The sequence below is a fragment of the Ranitomeya imitator genome, chromosome 3 (assembly GCF_032444005.1).
Source record: "Ranitomeya imitator isolate aRanImi1 chromosome 3, aRanImi1.pri, whole genome shotgun sequence".
NCBI lineage: Eukaryota > Metazoa > Chordata > Amphibia > Anura > Dendrobatidae > Ranitomeya > Ranitomeya imitator.
This window is the reverse complement of record NC_091284.1, coordinates 95,111,039-95,128,171: the sequence shown is the minus strand read 5'-3', so window position 1 is coordinate 95,128,171 and position 17,133 is coordinate 95,111,039. Positions and strand designations below refer to the sequence as shown.

The following is a 17,133-nucleotide window of genomic DNA, read 5'->3' as shown; positions in this document are numbered from 1 at the left end:
AGAAATGAGAGGGGGTGTTACCAGTGTGATATATGATGGCCGCTCTCTGCTCTCTCTGCAGAGCTGTGTGTAATTATACCTGACACATCTGCAGGTTCCTCTCAGCTTCTAGCTGACAGGCAAACAATGTTGCAATAAAGCAGAGTTGTGAGAGCTGCAGTAACTGTGTTTGTAAGGAGACAAAGTTCATGTCAACAGCGCTGCAGCCAATTCCTGAGCTCAGCAGCTCTCAGTGGCTTGTGCCATCAACTCATGCGGAACTGCTGAGCTCAGCCATTTGTGAGGATTCTCTGGTAGAAAAGGTGGACCCTCTAGACCATGACGACGATCCCCCCACGGAGGAGCTGACCAGATAGACCTCCCCCTATACAGGGAGAGTTAGGGGCAGGACCGTGAGGGACTATCGCCACGGAAGCTGGGGGACCAAGGCGGAAAAGGGGAGAGGCAAACGGAGACTCAGGACCAGAGGAGTAGAAGAGAAACTAAACTTGCGGGAACGGCAGAGACACTGGACAGACAGAGTACCGCAGGGGCTCAGGACAGATGAGCACTGCAGAGACACAGGGACTGCAGGGACACAGGGACTGTAGGAACACAGGAACTGCAGGGAGACTGGGACTGCAGGGACACAGAGCCTGCAGAGACACAGGGACTGTAGGAACACAGGAACTGCAGGGAGACAGGGACTGCAGGGACACAGAGCCTGCAGAGACACAGGGATTGTAGGAACACAAGAACTGCAGGGACAGACGAAGGTTCTGTGGAGAGACAACAGAGCACAAAATCAGAGAACAAGAAGATTCACTGAATACACGTGCGGCCAGGAGCACTAGAGAAACACAAGTGATCATCAGGCACAGGGGTGAGGTGCAGACAGGAAGATATAGTAGCCTTACTTCCGGGAGGAGAGGGTCCTCCAAGACGATAGAGAGGACAGGACAGGAAGTGCCAGCAGGGATTAGAGGTGCGCATGCGTAGAACAGAACAGAACCTGGCGTGCGCGCGCACCCGACGAGCAGCAGAAGCCGGGAGCGAGCACTGGAGAGAGGATGCCGCAGGAGAGCCGCGCCGGGACACCAAGGACACGTAAGTATAACAGGGTGCGGGAGACGGCAGCGGAGGCGGCGTGACAGTACCCCCATCTTTTCACCCACTCTTTCAAAGGCTAGAAAGAAACCTGGACAAAATGTGAGGAGCCAGAATGTTCTCCCGGGGGTCCCAGGACCTCTCCTCAGGACCAAAACCCTTCCAGTCAACCAAAAACAAAGTTTTTCCCCTGCGTCTTTTCATAGCTAGAATGTCCCTAACCTCAAAGACATCATCCGCAGAAACAGGCGAAGGAGAAGAAAGAGAAGAAGCATGAAACTGATTAAACACCGCCGGCTTAAGGAGAGACACATGAAAACAATTAGAAATACGAAGAGAGGCAGGTAAGTTAAGCTTATAAGAAACATCATTAAAGCGAGTCAAAACCTCCAAAGGACCGATATAACGGGGACCCAGCTTATGTGAAGGGATTTTAAGACAAATGAACTTACAAGAAACCCAGACCTTATCCCCAGGATGGAATATGGGAGGATCAAAACGCCTTTTATCGGCATGTCTCTTCATCCTAAGTTGAGCCAACTTGAGGGCGGACTTGGTGTCCTACCAGCTGGTACAGAAGAGAAAGGAGGAACTGGTAGAGGAAGACCAGGATGTTGACCATAGATGATGAAAAATGGAGACTTGCTGGAAGCTTCGCTGGGATGGTTATTGTAGGAAAAGTGAAATGACGGAGATAGGTCACTAGCGTCTGATTAGTACGTTCCACTTAACCGTTGGATTGAGGATGGTAGGCCGAAGAAAAGTCAAGTGAGATGTTCATAGACTTACAGAGGGATCTCCAGAATCGGGCGATGAATTGGGCTCCACGATCAGAGACAATATGTTGGGGAAGACCATGAACATGAAAAACATGATGAACAAAAATCTTCGCCAATTCAGGAGCAGAAGGTAAACCAGGGAGAGCGATGAAATGAGCCATTTTAGAAAAACAATCCATGACCACAAAGATAATGGAGCAACCTGAGGAACGAGGCAAGTCTGTAATGAAATCCATAGATAAATTTTGCCACGGAGAAGAAGGCAGTGGCAGAGGATGTAGAAGTCCAGAAGGTAATTGCCTGGGAATTTTATTCCTGGCACAGGAAGGACAAGAGGCAACAAAACTTCGGACATCTTTAGACAGAGTAGACCACCAGTAGTAGCGAGAGATCAAATGGGAGGTCTTCTTGAAACCAACATGTCCAGCCAGTTTGGAAGCATGACCCCAAAGTAAGACGCGTCTCCTGTTCCCCTCAGCGACGAAGGTTTTACCCGGAGGTAAAGATGAGAGAGAGAGACCGGAGCAACCATGATGACTCTGGCAGGATCGATGATGTGCGCAGGCTTCTCCTCAATATCCACTGACTAAAAAGACCTAGACAGAGCGTCAGCTTTGGAGTTTTTATTGCCAGGCAGGAAACGAAGTTCAAAATCGAACCAGAGGAAGAACAAGGCCCACATGGCCTGTCGTGGATTCAGTCTATGCGCTGAACGAATGTAAGCCAGATTCTTGTGATCCGTGTAGATCACAAAACGATGTAAGGCTCCCTCTAACAGATACCGCCACTCCTCCAGTGCCAATATGATAGCCAATAGTTCCTTATCTCAGATGGAATAATTCTTTTCAGAAGAAGAGAAAATCTTGGAGAAAAAGCCAGAGGGTACAAGACGTCCAGAAGCAGATCTTTGAGAGAGCACAGCTCCTTATCCAACAACAGAAGCATCAACTTCAAGGAGGAAGGGTTTACTTGCTACAGGACGTTGAAGTATTGGCGCGGAGGCAAAGGTTTGCTTGAGAGATCGGAAAGCCTCTTCGGCCTCAGAAGACCAATGGTGAGGGTGGGCACCCTTACGAATCATGGAGGAGATGGGAGCTGATAAAGAGGAAAAGTGAGGGATAAACTGCCGATAATAGTTGGCGAATCCAAGAAATCGCTGAATTGCTTTAACTCCATGTGGACGTTGCCAGTTGAGCACAGCAGAAACTTTTCCCAGATCCATACGCAGACCAGCATCGGAAATTTTGAAACCCAAAAAAGGTAGAGACGACTGTTCAAAGACGCACTTCTCAAGTTTTGCGAATAGCCGATTCTCTCTCAAACGCAGAAGTACGTGCCGAACATCTCTCCTGTGGGAAGACAGATCTGGTGAAAACACAAGACTGCGGGTGCATTGCATAACCCGACGGGCATAACCAAATATACGTAATGGACGTCCCTGGTGTTAAACGCAGTCTTCCACTTTCTCCAGAACGGATACGGATCAAATTATAGGCCCCTCGAAATCCAATTTGGTGAAAATTTGTGCTCCACGCAAACGATCAAAAAGTTCGGGAATAAGAGGAAGTGGGTACATGTTTTTAATCGTGATAGAATTGAGACCCCGGAAATCAATGCATGGACGAAGGGAAACATCTTTCTTCTTAACAAAAAACCCCCCAGCTCCTGCAGGTGCAGAAGACTTCTGAATAAAGCCTCTGGCCAGATTTTCTTGGACGTATTCAGTCATGGCTTGAGTCTCAGTAGGAGATAGAGGATAAATACGACCTCTAGGGGGAGTCAAACCTAGAACCAGATCAATCGGACAGTCATAAGGGCAATGCGGTGGTAGAATCTCTGCCTCCTTTTTATTAAACAAGTCCGAAAAAGAGCAATAGGCCGAAGCAGGGCCGGCGTCAGCACCTGGCGTACCCGGGCAAGTGCCGGGCCCTGATGAGACGGAGGGGGCCCATAATGGTAAGACACTGCTGCCGACACTAATGCGCATATTACATCACTGCCCTATAAAAGGTCCTTTCGCACGCCGGTACACCACTGCTCTGGGACTGCCGTTTGGAATCTTACTCACTTACACAGGTAATTATTATTACTTTTATGGTACGCTTGGATTCATTTGCCTGCGGTGTATTTCTTTTCTCTTGGGTTTTTTGGTTCTTTTGGGGATACATTTCCATTAGCTCTCTGTTGTCTACTTATATCGCTGTTGGCATGGCTGATGCACCATGTATTTTTTACAGGACCTGCGTATTGCAGAGCGACTAGCTACAGTTAGGGCCAGAAATATTTGGACAGTGACACAATTTTCGCGAATTGGGCTCTGCATGCCACCACATTGGATTTGAAATGAAACCTCTACAACAGAATTCAAGTGCAGATTGTAACGTTTAATTTGAAGGGTTGAACAAAAATATCTGATAGAAAATGTAGGAATTGTACACATTTCTTTACAAACACTCCACATTTTAGGAGGTCAAATGTAATTGGACAAATAAACATAACCCAAACAAAATATTTTTATTTTCAATATTTTGTTGCAAATCCTTTGGAGGCAATCACTGCCTTAAGTCTGGAACCCATGGACATCACCAAACGCTGGGTTTCCTCCTTCTTAATGCTTTGCCAGGCCTTTACAGCCGCAGCCTTCAGGTCTTGCTTGTTTGTGGGTCTTTCCGTCTTAAGTCTGGATTTGAGCAAGTGAAATGCATGCTCAATTGGGTTTAGATCTGGAGATTGACTTGGCCATTGCAGAATGTTCCACTTTTTGGCACTCATGAACTCCTGGGTAGCTTTGGATGTATGCTTGGGGTCATTGTCCATCTGTACTATGAAGCGCCGTCCAATCAACTTTGCAGCATTTGGCTGAATCTGGGCTGAAAGTATATCCCGGTACACTTCAGAATTCATCCGGCTACTCTTGTCTGCTCTTATGTCATCAATAAACACAAGTGACCCAGTGCCATTGAAAGCCATGCATGCCCATGCCATCACGTTGCCTCCACCATGTTTTACAGAGGATGTGGTGTGCCTTGGATCATGTGCCGTTCCCTTTCTTCTCCAAACTTTTTTCTTCCCATCATTCTGGTACAGGTTGATCTTTGTCTCATCTGTCCATAGAATACTTTTCCAGAACTGAGCTGGCTTCTTGAGGCGTTTTTCTGCAAATTTAACTCTGGCCTGTCTATTTTTGGTATTGATGAATGGTTTGCATCTAGATGTGAACCCTTTGTATTTACTGTCATGGAGTCTTCTCTTTACTGTTGACTTAGAGACAGATACACCTACTTCACTGAGAGTGTTCTGGACTTCAGTTGATGTTGTGAACGGGTTCTTCTTCACCAAATTAAGTATGCGGCGATCATCCACCACTGTTGTCATCCGTGGACGCCCAGGCCTTTTTGAGTTCCCAAGCTCACCAGTCAATTCCTTTTTTCTAAGAATGTACCCAACTGTTGATTTTGCTACTCCAAGCATGTCTGCTATCTCTCTGATGGATTTTTTCTTTTTTTTCAGCCTCAGGATGTTCTGCTTCACCTCAATTGAGAGTTCCTTTGACCGCATGTTGTCTGCTCACAGCAACAGCTTCCAAATGCAAAACCACACACCTGGAATCCACCCCTGACCTTTTAACTACTTCATTGATTACAGGTTAACGAGGGAGACGCTTTCAGAGTTAATTGCAGCCCTTAGAGTCCATTGTCCAATTACTTTTGGTACCTTGAAAAAGAGGACGCTATGCATTACAGAGCTATGATTCCTAAACCCTTTCTCCGATTTGGATGTGGAAACTATCATATTGCAGCTGGGAGTGTGCACTTTCAGCCCATATTATATATATAATTGTATTTCTGAACATGTTTTTGTAAACAGCTAAAATAACAAAACTTGTGTCACTGTCCAAATATTTCTGGCCCTAACTGTAGCTCCATTAATCTTAGTTTACCCTTTTTTTGCCCGATCTTTCACGGTACTGACCTCTAATGGGGGTTACATTTATTATTTATTGAGATATATTGTTTTTTCTTTTAGGTTCTTTGTGAACCAATTTCTTTTGCCTATGTATACCCTAGATTGGAGAACACATGATGTTTATTGGCCTTATAATAGTATATCTTATATATATATATATATATATATGTTCCCCTTTTTCGTTGTCTTTTTGAGAGTTCACAATATATGTAGATTGTTATTTGCAGATAGTATGCAATAGTAGTATTGACTTTTTTTTGCGTTTATTTATTTCATTTTTTGCATATGATTTATTCATATTGTTTTGTATTTATACTGTATTATGTCTTTTCATATAGATTGTACCCTTGACAAAGACCATTTTATGGTCGAAACGTTGGAAAATTTTCTGTTATATCCTGTTTTCATGGCTTTGAACTCCCAGAATAAAGAATTATAATAATAAAGAATTCATCATTGGATACAAGACTTTTTCACTTTTTTCTTATTTTGTGTGCTGGAGGTTGTTCTATTATATTATACTAATGCGCATCATGCGCTCCTGGGGGGGCCCCAAAGCCGGGCTTCATCCCTCCCTGCAGGGCTGCACTGGCGTATGGTGCCCGCCCGGTGAGCAGAGAGGGGCCCCAAGCGGCCCCTCACTTCTGCTCTCCTGGTACAGCCGGCGTGCTGGAACACCGGGTATTAGCGCGGCTGCGCGTACTCATTCCCTGCCCCTTCCTCTCTGCATAGTGAGGACTGGAGCAGAGCGCTGGCAGTGCGCGCGGCCGTGCAGAGAGTTGCTGGCTGCAGTGTAGCAGGGGCACACAGTCACATACGCTGTGACACTACTCACCGCACTTGCAGTCAGCAGCAGAAGCATCGGATCCCTCCCCTCCAGCAGCGTTGCAGCTCTCACACTGTGAAGAGCCATGGAGGGGCGGGGCTAAATGTCGGGGGTGGAGCCACTGACAAGCAGGGAGAAGAGGCAGAAAGAAAATATAAAAATCAGAGCTGGAGAGAGAAAAGATGTAAGAAGACAGAAAACACAGAAAACACAACAGAGAGGCAAGACACAGGTGAGAAGTTTATATACATATATATATATATATATATATATATATATATATACACTATATAATTGTCTAAGGGTCACACTTCCGTCTTTCTGTCTGTCCTTCTGTCTTTCTTTCTGTCACGGATATTCATTGGTCGCGGCCTCTGTCTGTCGTCGCTGATTGGTCTTGGCAGCTGCCTGTCATGGCTGCCGTGACCAATCAGAGACAGGCACAGTCCGATTAGTCCCTCCCCTGCAGTCAGAGCGCCCGCTCCCTACTCCCCACAATCAGTGCCCGCTCCATAATCTCCTCCACTCACCGCTCACACAGGGTTAATGGCAGCGGTAGCGGCCCGTGGTGTAACGCACTCCGTTACTGCTGCCATTAACCCTGTGTGTCCCCAACTATTTACTATTGATGCTGCCTATGCAGCATCAATAGTAAAAATATGTCATGTTAAAAATAATAAAAAACAAAAAACCTGCTATTCCCACCATCCGTCGCCTTTCTCGCTCCTCGCAACGCTCCGGTGACTGCTCCATGCAAGCGGCAGGTTACGGTGCCAAGGATGGTATGCGAGAAGGACCTGCCATGACGTCACGGTCATGTGACCACAACGTCATCACAGGTCCTGCGCTCATACCAGCCCCGGGACCGGAACCTGCCGCGTGCGGTACAGGGCCAGAATTTCAACGGAGGGTGAGTATATGTTTATTTTTTATTTTAAGTCTGTATACTACGTGACTCTGTGCTGTATACTCCGTCACTGGGCAATATACTACGTGGCTGGGCAATATACTACGTGGCTGGGCAATATACTACGTGGCAGGGCAATATACTACGTCGCTGGGCAATATACTACGTGACTCTGTGCTTTATACTCCGTCACTGGGCAATATACTACGTGGCTGGGCAATATACTACGTGGCTGGGCAATATACTACGTGGCTGGGCAATATACTACGTGGCTGTGCAATATACTACGTGGCTGTGCAATATACTACGTGGTTGGGCAATATACTATTTGGCTGGGCAATATACTACGTTGCTGGGCAATATACTACGTAGCTCAGCAATATACTATGTGCCTGGGCAATATACTACGTGGCTGGGCAATATACTACGTGGCTGTGCAATATACTATGTGGCTGTGCAATATACAACATTGCTGGGCCATATACTACGTGACTGGGCAATATACTATGTGGCTGGGCAATATACTACGTGGCTGGGCAATATACTACGTGGCTGGGCAATATACTACGTGGCTGTGCAATATACTACGTGGCTGGCCAATATACTACGTGGCTGGCCAATATACTACGTGGCTGGGCAATATGCTACGTGGGCTGTGCAATATACTACATGGCTGTGTTATATACTGCGTGGGCTGTGTTATATGCTATGTGGCTATGCTATATTTCTCTGCTGTATCTGTGCATCATGAATCGTGCTATGTGTTAAAGGGGGGGCCCACTGAGACTCTTTTGCCCGGGGCCCTCTAAAACCTGGAGCCAGCCCTGGGCCGAAGGAAGATTCACAGATTCCGGAGCGGGTCGAGAGGCACCAGTAGGCATGACGGAAAGCAGACACTTATTCTGACAAGACTGTCCCCAACATAAAAAGGCACCCATACGCCAGTCCAGGGTGGGCTCGTGATTTCTTAGCCAGGGAAGCCTCAAAAGGAAAGAATGAGATAGAGAGGGCAAGACAAAAAAAAACAACTTCTCACGGTGTAGGGCTCCAATCTGAAGCTCAACGTCCTCCGTAACCAAGTTGACGGTCTCCCGCAAAAGCGGACCATCGACAGAAGCTATATGTCTAGGAGTTTCCAAGGGTCTAACAGGTATCCCAAGTCTGTTTACTACCTCTAGTTGAACAAAGATTCCAGCAGCTCCCGAATCAACATAAGCGTCAAGAGAAAAGCGACGGGAACCCAAATGTAAAATAACGGACAGAATCAGGGGAGGAGAGGAATCATAGCTACCTAGGGAGGCCTCTCTTACCTGTACTAGGCAGAGGCATTTCCCGGCTTCAGAGGACAGGAACGTAGAAAATGAGAGGCACTGCCGCAATAAAAACAAAGACCATGTGCGAGTCTCTCCTTATGGCGTTGCTCGGCAGACTTGAGGCGATCAACCTGCATGGGTTCAGGAGAAGATGTGGAAGCAACCGGAGTGACTTGAGGGAAAGAAGACCCTCGAGTAGGAGTAGACAGACGAAGGGGTCTCCTCTCTCTGACAACCTCACGAGAGCCCTCCTGAAAGCGCAAATCTATGCGTATAGCCAAAGAAATTAGATTGTCCAGGGAGGTGGGAGTATCACGACCCGCCAACTCATCCTTAATCCGAGACGACAAACTACGCCAGAACGCACCAACCAAAGCATCATTATTCCAACCTAAGGCTATGTTCACACTTTGCGGATTTTGCTGCGGATCCGCAGCGGATTTGACCGCTGCGGATCTGCAGCAGTTTCCCATGAGTTTACAGTACAATGTAAACCTATGGGAAACAAAAAACGCTGTGCACATGCTGCGGAAAAAAAACGCGCGGAAACGCAGCGGATTACATTCCACAGCATGTCACTTCTTTTCTGCGGATTTTCACCTGCTCCAATAGGAAACTGCAGATGAAAATCCGCAGAAGAAACCGCAGTAAAAACCGCGATAAATCCGCAGTAAAAACCGCGACGGGGTTTCACTGCGGATTTTGGAATTCTGCTGCGGAAAAATCCGCAGTGGAATCTGCAAACTGTGAACATAGCCTTAATCTGAGGACAGCGTCCGAAAACGGACGGCGTACTGGGCTACGGAAAGAGTACCCTGGTGAAGGTTGAAGAGAGATTCTGTGGTAGAAACCAGACGACCAGGTTCATCAAATACCTTGCGAAAGGTATCTAAAAAAGGGGCGAGTTGAGTGACTAACAGATTGTCTCATTCCCAGAGGGGATTAACCCACGCCAGAGCCTCACCCTCCAAATGGGAAACAACAAAAGCTACCTTAGCTCGGTCGGTGGGATAGAGTAGCGGAGATAATTCAAAATGCAGTTGGCATTGATTAAGAAAACCGCATAATTTTGGATCCCCTGGAGGCCTGGCTAAACGGGGCGAAGGTTGAGGAGCGGGGGCCTTGATAGGAACAGAGGCAACATTTTGGAGAGAGAGAAGCCGATCATCTACAGAGGCCATAAAATTCAAAATATGAGACTGAGTGTCCCGTTGTTGGCCAAGCTCCTGCTGAAAAGCAGCCAGCTGAGAGGCATTACCAGGATCAGAGGACTGTAAGGCCGCTAGATGAGATTCCATGTTCTTTAGGAAAGACATGATCCTAGTCTGGTTTTCTCGCAAGAGTAACTCCTTCTGAGTAGCAGAGGCACCAGCGGGGTCCATGGCCTGATGATACTGTGAGGATTCTCTGGTAGAAAAGGTGGACTCTCTAGACCGTGACGACGATCCCCCCAAGGACAAGCTGACCCGATTGACCTCCCCCTATACAGGGAGAGTTAGGGGCAGGACCGTGAGGGACTATCACCACGGAAGCTGGGGGACCAAGGCGGAAAAGGGGAGAGGCAAACGGAGACTCAGGACCAGGGGAGTAGAAGAGAAACTAAACTGGCGGGAACGGCAGAGACACTGGACAGACGGAGTACCGCTGCGGCTCAGGACAGATAGGCACTGCAGAGACACAGGGACTGCAGGGACACAGGGACTGCAGGGACAAAGGGACTGTAGGAACACAGGAACTGCAGGGAGACAGGGACTGCAAGGACATGGAGCCTGCAGAGACACAGGGACTGTAGGAACACAGGAACTCCAGGGAGACTGGGACTGCAGGGACACAGAGCCTGCAGAGACACAGGGACTGTAGGAACACAGGAACTGCAGGGAGACAGGGACTGCAGGGACACGGAGCCTGCAGACACAGGGACTGTAGGAACACAGGAACTGCAGGGAAAGACGAAGGTTCTGTGGAGAGACAACAGAGCACAAAATCAGAGAACAAGAAGATTCACTGAATACACGTGCGGCCAGGAGCACTAGAGAAACACAAGTGATCATCAGGCACAGGGGTGAGGTGCAGACAGGAAGATATAGTAGCGCTGCGCCTTACTTCCGGGAGGAGAGGGTCCTCCAAGACGACTGAGAGGACAGGACAGGAAGTGCCAGCAGGGATTAGAGGTGCGCACGCGTAGAACAGAACCTGGTGTGCGCGCGTACCCGACGAGCAGCAGAAGCTGGGAGCGAGCGCTGGAGAGAGGACGCCGCAGGAGAGCCGCGCCGGGACACCGAGGACACGTAAGTATAACAGGGTGCGGGAGACGGCAGCGGAGGCAGCGTGACACCACTGACTGCACAGCTGTTGAAGTGATGTCAGTTCTGCAGACAATAGTATAGACAGGGGTCATTGGTGGCAACTCTGAGCTGGACCAGGGGAGGGTGAGTAAGGCCCTTTCAAAAACATGTGCCGAACTTTCCAAAACTGTAAAGGTGTCCATAGCCTTTAAATGTTATATAGATGAATACATTCCGTACCGTTGGTACAACCACCTGTAATAAAAAAACAGGGGAGTTGCCCAATATCATAGAAGGGCTACGACAACAATGGATAAAATCATTGAAGAGGAAAAAGGAAGACAGGAGTGTCACCGAGCACAGAAACTGTTCCAGGACAAGCAGGGGCTGCAAGGGTGGTGCCCTGGCAGAGGCTCTGAACTGAGCAAAACATTCTCCAGATTCAGATTCTGGAAAAAGTGAGCTCCATTAGCTCGGCTAGGGCTTCCTGACACATTTCTATTGTTTGCTACATGAGATCATTCACATTGGAAGTTGAGGATCAGCAGTGCAATGCCTGAGCCTCACAGTCTACACAGAGAAGCTCTCCAATCCTCCCCCAGAGGTGGAATGTAGGATAATGAGTGGGTCAAGGACAACATTACCGGTGACCTGGGAGCTAATCATAATACATTCTTGTGCTAAAAAAAGAACAGTGATCACAGGAGGGAGGGCTGCAATCAAACACTCACGGTTATTCCATTTATATCTCAGCACATTGAGCCATATTAAACCTCTAACCCTCGGGCACAGATCTACTTCACACAGCACATGGAAATATTCACAGACGTTATAGACCTGGGCAGTGGGCACACAATGACATTTATGATCAGTCCCGACAGAAGAACTGCAGGTGGTTTACCTGAGTCTGATTTCAAGGGATTATCCAGCTCTACTTTATTTTTTTCTTATGGGCCAAAGAATATACAGACAGGTATGAGTAAAAATTAATAGTGCCGGATAACCCTGTTAACTTATCCTTACTGATCCCTACAACAGCTCCCTAGACCACTACACACGTATCACAGCTATGGGTCACGTAGTACAGTGCAGTTTGTTGTCTTGGATTTTTTGTAATTTCTGATACTTTTTCTGAAATTTTCATTAGGGTTTTTGATCCGAGTTTCATCAATGTTTGGTCATTGTGTCCAGGGCCGCCATCAGGACATCACTGCCTTTACTTGCATATGGGGCCCGGTGAGGGCCCCCCTCTTTTTGGTTTCTGCTCATCGGGCCCTAGGGGCAGGATTCGGCCGATTCAGCGACTGAACAAGCGTCATCGGATGCTCAATTAAAATCTACTGCCGTGTTAACTGGCAATAGTTTACTGCCGTCAGCCAATCAGAGGCTGGTAGCTGACATCGATGCGCACGTCGCTGGTGTATGACGTCATTACCCGATGCTGGCATGTTGAATGAATGAGGGAGAGGAGGCTGCTGGACCGCGACCAGTTAAGGAGAAACGTTTTTTAAAACTTTTTTTCATACTGAAAGCTGCAATATGGGGACAGGATGGAGACATATGGGGGCAGAGTGAAGACACATGGGGGCAGGATTGGAGAACATATGAGGCCAGGATGGGAGAACATATGGGGTCAAGATGGGAAAACATATGAGGCCAGGAATGAGACACAAGAGGGTGCATAATCACTGTAGTAGCTAATTAAGGGATATTTTATTGCTGTGATGTATTTTATTTTTAAGGATACTGTTTTTAGTGAGGGGGAGAAGATCCTGTTAGGCTATGTGCACACGTTGTGGATTTGTTGCGTTTCCACAGCGTTATTTCCACGCAGAAATGCTATAAATCCACAATGGATTATTAAAGCAATATTAATCAATGCCATTCCTGAATTGTTGTGCACATGCTGGGGAAATTTCCGTCCTTATTTGCAGCGTTTTATTTTCCGCAGCATGTCAATTCTTTTTGCGGATCTGCAGAGTTTCTGCACCTATTGAGTCAGTCAAATCCGCAGCAAAGCCGCATGTGTAAAAAGGTTTGCGGATTTGCTGCGGAGTTGCGTGCCAAAAACGCTGCAGAACGGAAATGATGTCAGAAGGAGGAAGAGTGTGTGAGCGGAGAATGTCTGTGGGCGGAGAATATGTGTGTGTGTATCTGTCTGCGTGTTCTGTGGCTGTGTGCGGGTGTCTGCGTGTGTGTGCAGGTGTCTGCGGTAACGCTACTGCCCCTACTGTCGGTCACAGCCCTGCAGGATCATGCTATCACATGTCAGCGTGACCCTACAGCTGTGACTGTCACCTGCGGTAACGCTACCGCTGGTACTGTCGGTCACAGGGCTGCAAGATCATGCTGGCAGATGTCAGCGTGATCCCACAGCTAACTGTGACCCTCAGCGGTGACCTGTGGTAGAAAAGCAGGCGTGGGCCGATGAGACTACTGCTCCCATCAGGCTATGTCTGCTGTCACTGATAACAGTGACAGCAGGTGCCGATGATGGGAGAGTAGTGTCATCTTCCGGCGCCTGTGCTCACAGTTACATACATATTCACATAAAAATAAAAATCCATTATACTCACCTCACACCCAATCTCCGATGCCCTTGTCTTCTAGAAATAATATAAAATAATAAACCAACATATATTCCCTGTTCGCCTTAGTCCAGGTAATCCATATTGTCCCACGATGATCTCACATGTGGAACAGTCACATCGGGAGATGTGACCGCTCTACCCAGCCGCTGGTTATACACTGACAGGAGGTGATAGCTCTCGCAGTATATCAGCTGATCAGCTCCGGTGCTCTCACTTGCAGCACCGCTGCATGGGAAAGTTCTCACACAGCGGTAGTGCTGTAAGTGACAGCATCGAAGCAGATGAACTCTGGTGAATTGTCACAGCAGTGCAGTGATACACTGCGGGAGGGATTACCTCCTGTCAGTGTATCACCGTAGGCCGGGTAGAGCGGAGATGTGACTGTTCTACACGTGAGATCGTCATGGGACACTCGGTAAATGGACTACATCGGACAGGGAGTATTATATGTTGGTTTATTATTTTATTTTTGTTGCAGGAGAACTAGGCGTTCAGTAAGTATGGTAAATTAAGATTCAATAAATGAGTCTGTGTGATTATTTCAAATAAAGGACTTTATTCTGGCCATGTCTTTATTTACCATGTAACTATAGGATTAGTAATGGTTAGGTGTCTTATTGATGCCTCTCCATTACTAAGCCGTGGGTTTGATGTCACCGGACGATACAAAGGTGACATCAACCCCACAAATATGAACCCCACTTGCCACCACTACAGGGCAAGTGGGAAGAGCAAGGCTAAGTGCCAGAATTGGCGCATCTATAAGATGTGCCATTTCTGGGGCAGCTGAGAGATGATGTTTTTAACCTGGTGGGAGCCAATATCCATGGCCCCTTCCCAGGCTATTAATATCAGCCCACAGCTGTCTGCCTAGCCTTTGCTAGTTCGATTTTATAGGGGGACCCCATGTCAATTTTTTACTGGGATTCCCCTGTAAACTAGCTAGTAAAAGCTATGCAAACAGCTGTGATCTGATATTAATAGCCTGGGAACCTTTATGGCTATTGGCTCCTTCCCAGAATATTAACCTCAGCCCTCAGCTGTCGACTTTGCCTCTGCTGGTTATGAAAATTACGTGGGAGCCCATGCAATTTTTTTCTTAATTTTTTGAAAAATAAACAGATATTTGCATTTCACACAGATTTCTAGTATTATTCATCGGGTATTCTAGAACAGGGGTGTCAAACTGCATTCCTCGAGGGCCTCAAACCATGCGTGTTTTCAAGATTTCCTTAGCACTGCACAAGGTGCTGGAATCATTCTCTGCGGGTGATTAAATTATCACCTGTGCAATGCAAGGAAATCCTGAAAACATGACCTGTTTGCAGCCCTCGAGGAATCCAGTTTGACACCCCTGTTCTAGAATATGCATGTCCCCGTAGTATATGGACAATGATGATTCCAGAATTCGCGGCAGACTGTGCCCGTCGCTGATTGGTTGAGGCAACCTTTATGATATCGTCGCCATGGCAACCATTATGATTATGACATCTACGACGATACTGTGCCCGTCGCTGATTGGTCGAGGCGAATTCGCGGCAGACTGTGCCCGTCGCTGATTGGTCGAGGCAACCTTTATGACATCATAGTTGCCATGCTGTGCCCGTCGCTGATTGGTCGAGGCCTGGCATATTCATGGCATATTGGGTGGAGCAGCATATTCATTACTGTAAATGAGCGGCCCCACGTGACCGCTCATACAGTACAAGGTGCGGCCAGGACAGGAAGCAGCGCCAGCCAGCGCTGTCTCCGGCACGGTGCATGTGGTACCCAGTGGGCACACGGGCGGCACACGTGTGCCGCACGTGTGCCACACTGATGTGCCACAGAAACGCATCGGCACACGGACACAGATAATTCTGGTACCGATTTTTCAGGTACCGGAAATATCTGGATGTGTGAGACAGCCCTTAGGGTTATAATAGAAATGTATCCATGAAATTGGATGTCATTCGGTGTTCTATGTGGGATCCTTTTTTTTTTATCGACTTGAATAGGTGAGACTCATCCAAAACTCGTAAGAAAATAGTGCATGCTACAGATTTTTTTTTTCATAGGTGATCGGACCTACAAAAAAGATGGTTCATCTGAACAGCACTATTAGTAACATGGGACAGTGGACAGCAGCACACGTTTGATTTATACGCCTGTCTGCAAGAGCCCTAATTTTAATCAGTGACTGTGATCAAAAACAGACATGTTTTTTGCATACTACTCGCTCTGTAAAAAACACAGACATGTGAAGAACCCAATAGACTATAACGGTTATGTGTTCTATCGGTGAAAAACACAAATAAAACACGTACAGTACAGACCAAAAGTTTGGACACACCTTCTCATTTCAAGATTTTTCTGTATTTTCATGACTATGAAAATTGTACATTCACACTGAAGGCATCAAAACTATGAATTAACACATGTGGAATTATATACTTAACAAAAAAGTGTGAAACAACGGAAAATATGTCTTATATTCTAGGTTCTTCAAAGTAGCCACCTTTTGCTTTGATGACTGCTTTGCCCACTCATGGCATTCTCTTGATGAGCTTCAAGAGGTAGACACCGGAAATGATTTTCACTTCACAGGTGTGCCCTGTAAGGTTTAACAAGTGGGATTTCTTGCCTTATAAATGGGATTGGGCCATCAGTTGTGTTCAGCACAAGTCTGGTGGATACACAGCTGATAGTCCTACTGAATAGACTGTTAGAATTTGTATTATGGCAAGAAAAAAGCAGCTAAGTAAAGAAAAACGAGTGGCCATCATTACTTTAAGAAATGAAGGTCAGTCAGTCCAAAAATTGGGAAAACTTTGAAAGTGTCCCTGAGTGCAGTTGTAAAAACCATCAAGCGCTACAAAGAAACTGTCTCACATGAGGACCGCCCCAGGAATGGAAGACTAAAAGTCACCTCTGCTTCTGAGGATAAGTTTATTATCAGAAATCGCAGGTTAACAGCAGCTCAGATTAGAGACCAGGTCAATGTCACACAGAGATCTAGCAGCAGACACATCTCTACAACAACTGTTATGACCTGGTGGTCAGGACAATAATGGACCTGGTGGTTAAGAGCACACGGAATGACCTGATAGTTACTGATAATAAAGGACGAGCTCTGGGACGTGGGAACTCTGCTGACCGCAATCCCTAATCCTATCACGCACACTAGAAATAGCCGTGGATTGCTCCTAACGCTCCCTATGCAACTCGGCACAGCCTAAGGAACTAGCTAGCCCTGAAGATAGAAAAATAAAGCCTACCTTGCCTCAGAGAAATTCCCCAAAGGAAAAGGCAGCCCCCCACATATAATGACTGTGAGTAAAGATGAAAATACAAACACAGAGATGAAATAGATTTAGCAAAGTGAGGCCCGACTTACTGAA

The 17,133-nt window shown here is 47.0% G+C and overlaps 1 protein-coding gene across 2 annotated transcripts in view; it reads right to left on the bottom strand.

Annotated features, from left to right (window-relative positions):
* Positions 1-17,133, bottom strand: part of CORO6 (coronin 6) — a 113,298-nt gene that overhangs the window by 43,918 nt on the left and 52,247 nt on the right. The window lies entirely within an intron of this gene.